We start from the raw sequence: 6,016 nt of genomic DNA, 5'->3' as shown, positions 1-6,016 counted from the left end.
TGCTAGTTACATTTTTTTCTAATAAACATTAAAATATACAACTATTAAAGAAAATTTATTCATCCATATAGCACTCCCCTTAAAATCATCTCAGGACTGGCCTATGTAGGATTGGTCTATGTAGGTATACTACTGTGTGGGAAACATTGCTGCAATACTTAATTACACGAAATAACTTTTAATACATTTTAATGGCCTTGTCATAAGGTTCAACCATATAAAAGGGTATCACTATAACTTTAGTAAGAAGGGGGTACAAATAACATACTGATCATCATATTGCATTGAGATTTTGAGAACTAGAAAAATGCTGAAATATTTTACCAACATATTTCTTTGCAGCCTATTATGATGGATTGAGGATTATTTATAAGTGATTAGCCAAGGTTCAGATGTAGATAACTGTAACATGCAGAATTTACAAGTGATTAGCCAAGGTTAAGATGTAGATAATTAACATGCAGAATTGGTAAATAGAAGTTGTTAATCCATACAGATTAATAGAATACCTTTGAAATATATATTGGCAAATTATATTTGTAAATAATAGAAAATTATAGTCTATTATGCTTAACAGAAAGTATATTTTCTCTGCAAGTCAGTAAATATTAATCATGGTTTTGAGATTATTTTCTTTTTGTCTCCAACAGCATCATTAATGAATTCAAGTGGATTTGGTTTTTATTTTAATGAGACTTAAAAGTTGGATTTTGATTTTCTTAGTAATTAAGTAATATAAAAGTATGATTCTTATCTCACTCCCCAGAATACATATTAAGATGTCAAAACTTGATCTGACGGTTTATCACTTAGGTTTACATTTTGAAAAAGTAATGGCTCTGTTAAAGTCACATTATTGAATCAAAACATTTAACTACTTGGTTCAAGCATCCTAATTGTTAATGAATAATTCTTAGGCAGAGGCTGGATAAATATCTAGCCCAACTCATTCTCCTTGTGGGAAGGAAGACTAAGAATAGTGGCTGTAGATAATCTATGGAACTAATTAACCAAGACACTGATTCTTCTTAACATATACATATAAATAACCTTATCAAAGTTACTAGTGTTACATTTTGATATATGGATGAGTGAGGCTGGAGTTATGTTAAAGATGGCAATGGTACACAAAACACAGAACTTTAAAATGCCAATGCACAAATTTTAATTTTAAAGCTGTTGAAATTGTTTTTATTTTTAATAGTAAAATACTGTGGGAAATATATCTTTATAAGTTAGTCTGCAAGCTCAAGACTGTTCTGCTTTTATTGAATCTATTCACAAGAAAGATTTTAGTAACAGCAGTGAATTGTTTTGCCAATTATTTTCTTTAAATTTGCCATCTTGGTGATGACAATTACCGTACCCTACCCCCCAAGTATAAATTTCAAGTAACTTCATTTTTCTTTTAGAAAAGAGACCATTAAGAAATATGCACTTCTCATTAGATCATCACATGCTTATTAGCTAGATGAAATAAAAGAGGGGAAAAAAACAAGAGCCTTCTTTTCTGTTGCTCCTTCATTTATTCCTTAACCAAATAGACAGTGAGTGATGGAATTCACTGATGTTCATTAATAGACTGCTAGGAAACTCAACAGTGCTGTATTTATCAAGTGGAAGCTCTTTAGCTTTATTCCAAGTATAGGTTACCACTGATTTTTCATTGAGCAACACATTGTAGCTTCAGAAAATTACCTCAGCACTCAAGTACTACACTTCTTATGCTTAACTTTACATTTATTCATGAAGTATGTATTTAGTCAACACCTGTTATGGGTCAGACACTGTGCTGACACCGTTTTAACATGTTTTAAAGTAGAGAGACCTATATAAATTTTAGACATTAGGCTAAATGTAAATACAAGTAAGATACTTTTATTTTGTTTTCCACAATGTAAAATGTGTTAATGCTGAAAAAAATTTTTATGGCCTAGAGCTTGTGAATGCTTTCCCTGTCTTCTGAAAGTAGATTTTGATAACAGAATTTTCTAATGATAGTTTTGTAATAAAGCATGTTAAGTTACACATGGGTCTACATTTAAATTTTATTTTTATTTTATTTTCGTATTTCCAAAGCACATTTTTGGAGGTACTAAATTGTAAAGCTCCTGTAATAGCAATAGTTTCCAGATGACCCCAGGAAACAGTGCAAAATAAGTGAGAATGTTTACAGATCAACACAACTACCATGGTTGTTTGGCCAAATGAATTTCAGAAGTAAGATTTCACAAACTCTATTTAGAAACTGGTTTACAGGGTATATCTAATCCCAGCTTCCTCTAGTTTTTCCATATTTAAAATAACTATGAATATTTTGACATAACCAAACATATGACTATATTTAAGATTTTGTCATTTAATGTTTTTAAAACTGGTGTGAAGACTACCTTCTTGGGTGGCCATGGAGAGTTGTAGTTGTTGTCAATTCAAAGAGTTGATACCTGTTTTCTTATTTTAAAGTGCCACAGGGCTATTTTACTCTAGTATATTTAATAGCTCTTAGCTTGCATGTGTGATGAGTGTAGTCAGTGATTTTATACAACAGCTGAATGGAATTTCCTGAAGATTAAGCTGTGAAATGTATCACCTAATTTTTGTAGTATAAAATGTTATCTGCCTATCTTTCTTAAATTCATATTCATAATTGTCTGCATGTTACCTGATCAATAAGCCTAAACCAAATGTGTAAGTATGTGCAATAAAACTGAGCCTTTATATATTATCTAGTGCATTGAGAAGGACTATTTTTAGATATCAAAATGTTTTGGTTCATGTAGAAATTATCAATTCAAATCTGTTTAAAAGATAGATGACTATATTTTAAATTTTCAGTAACAGTTATAATATTCTTACTGATTTTTCTTTTTTGCAGTGTTTCTAGAAAGTGGCTATGTAACTTAATGAGTATACTTTGATGTTACTATATAAACTGCATAATAAATAGTAAATTCTTACTTTGTTTCAAAATTATTTGATCCTGGAGTTTGTGCAATGCACATTGACAGACTTTTATCAGCACTGTTACTTGCTTCCTTAGCTATATTTAAAATATCCTTTCTATTTAAAAAGTTTGTTATTTCAAAACAAAATACTTTATTACAGGTCAGTTTCACCCAGACGTTGGTATGAGCATCTACCAAGGTTGCCTCTTTACCCTTTCATGTGTTTCTAAAAATGTTTTTATGTTGTTAGGCAGGAACGGTCATGAGGAAATGCACTACCTACCTGGATTTTTTTTTATTATTATTTAACCTTTTTGGGGGGTCATGAAGTACTTTGAGAGTATGATGAAAGCTATAGAACACATTTTATAGTGAGAAACAATATTAATTATCTGCTGTGTGGTAGTCAATAGGGATATTGCACTGATCAAATCTAAGAAGTGAAGATTAAGGAAAATATACATAAAATGATAAATTATATGGAGAAAAAAATCAAGGAGCATTATCCACAGAGCCACATGGGAATTAAGGACCAGGGGATGAAGGGTGTTTAGGAATAAAAGGTGTAATACTAGCTCTGATAGTCCCAAAAGAAAGCCATGAGTGTTGGGGTAAGAAGGAAGGTGCTAATTCTGGGGCACTCTGTTCACCTCAGCCAATGACAATACAGAGAGTAAGAAGGGAAATCTTGTTCTTGGAGAAATACATGTTGCTAGTTTTTTATGTGATTTTGGAAACTTTTGGGCCCCACTGCGGGCATTTTCATGTTGCACGCAAACAGAAATATCCAAAATGTTTATATATCTGTATGTGTTGGGATAGACAGGATTATGGCAATAACGAGTAACTTCACATGCCAATGTTTTAACACAAAAGTCTTTCTGCCTCACTCAAAGTTGACCCTGACTCTGGTCAGTCTTGCAATGGCTTTTACAACTGGTAACTCAGGCTGACTCAGTTTTGTGGCTACATCATTTCAACACAGGCCTCCCCACTGTGGCAGGGCAAGAAAGTACTAAAAGATCTTGTGCCACAAAAATCAACCCAAAGTGGATAAAAGAACAACATAAGACCTGAAACCATAAAATACATAGAAGAAAACATAGGTAACACATTACAACACACACATCTCAGTAACATCTTTAAAAGAACCATCCCCAAAGCAAAGAAAGTGAGGGAAAAGAAAAACAGCTGGAATTACATCAAACTACAAAGCTTCTGTGCAGCAAAAGAGACATTAACCAAAACAGACACACAATACTGATTGGGAGATTTTTGCACTCCCGTAATTGGTAAGGGATTAATCACAAAGAAACACAACTCACATAAGAAAAACAAAGTAAACAATACAATTAAAAAAAAAAAAAAGGGCAGGGACTTCCCTGGTGGTGCAGCAGGTTAAAGCACAGCACTAAGAAGCTAAAGCCACTTCAGCATGAGTTCAATCCCTGCCCCAGAGGTAACCCACATGGTGTGGCAGACCTCTTCTAACCCTCCCACTGCTCCCTTCAGCAGTGTACTGCCTGTTCTGCTCCCCACTCTGTCTCTGGTGAATCCTCTCATGGCCTCTGTACCTCTGACTTGTAGAGGCAGTTCTGTATGCATAAATAAAATTTTTTTTTTTTTAAAAAAAAGGGCAGAAGAACTTAAGACACTTCTCCAAAGAGGAAATACAAATGGCCAACAGACATATGAAAAATATTCAATTTCCCTCAATGAGATACCACCTTAACACCAGTAAGAAAGGCACATACTAAACTAGCAACAACAAATGTTGGTGAGGAGGCCACGAAAGAGACTTTCCTGCACTGCTGGTGGGAATGCAAACTGGTCCAACCACTATGGAAAGCTGTGTGGAGGTTCCTCAGAGGACTAAAAGTGGAGCTACCATATGACCCAGTAGTTCCACTCCTAGGGACCTACCGAAAGGATACATAAACTTTAAAAAAGATGCGTGTGCTCCTGAGTTTACTGCAGCACAATTTATAATAGTTAAGACTTGAAAACAATTGGATTGTGGCTCAAGGGGTTAAATTGCAGCACTATGAAGCTATCAGCAGCCACTGTGGTAAGTCTGATTCCTGACCATGGAGGTGACCCAGTGTGTTTCAGCAGGTCTCCCTGTTCTGCTCCCCACTCTTTCTCTGCTGAATCCTCTTACCCCTCTCCCCTCCCCAGCCCTTGCACCTCTGGCCTACACCCCAGCTCTTCGATGCATAAATTAATATTTAAAAAAAAAATAAGGGCCTTCCTTGGTGGTGTGATGGGTTAAAGCACAGCACTATGAAGTAATCTGCAGCCACTGCATCAGTTCTATCCCCAGCCCGGGAAGTGACCGACATGTCGTGGCAGGCCTTTCCTGTCAAGCCCACTTCTCCCCTCTGCAGTGTATTTCAGTCAATCTGCCTGTTCTGCTCCCTACTCTGTCTCTGGTGAATCCTCTCATCCCTCCCCTGCCCTCACCCCTCTACCCCCACACCTCTGGCCTGTATCCCAGTTCTTGTATGCATAAATAAATGAATCTTTAATAAAAAAATAAGTGTGGAGAATCAGATATGGAAGATCAGTAATGTAGTACATCACACCATATAAATGAAGTAAGTTCTGAAACAGTAATTTGAATCACAATTTTAGGTAAGAATATGCCAGTGTTTTTATTGTTTACTTGCTCCAGTATAGCCCACATGGCCATTTGCCTGCATAAAGGCTAGTTTGATTAATAGTTAAATAACTGTAGTAATTATTATTACTCTCATTCTTCATTAAACCATGTAGTCTACTTTCTAGAAGAATTAAAGAAATGTAATTTGTACTAATTGTAGTCTGTTAGCTTTAAATACTTTTCATTTTCCATTGTATTATTTGGCTAAATCATATGCAATATAAAATTGACCACTTTAGCCTTTTTAGGTTTACAATTCAGGGTAATATGTACATTCACAATGTGCAAACATCACCTCGATAGTCCTATTTCCCTCTTCCTCCAACCCCCATCAACTGCTATTCCACTTTGTTAAAAGTTTTCCTTTCCTAGGTATGTGAAATTAAATAATGTTTACTTACTCGTGCAC

This window comes from Condylura cristata, unplaced genomic scaffold (assembly GCF_000260355.1).
Source record: "Condylura cristata isolate star-nosed mole 26May11 unplaced genomic scaffold, ConCri1.0 scaffold00001, whole genome shotgun sequence".
Taxonomy (NCBI): Eukaryota; Metazoa; Chordata; class Mammalia; order Eulipotyphla; family Talpidae; genus Condylura; species Condylura cristata.
The sequence above is the reverse complement of the archived record's forward strand: the minus strand, read 5'-3'. Positions refer to the sequence as shown.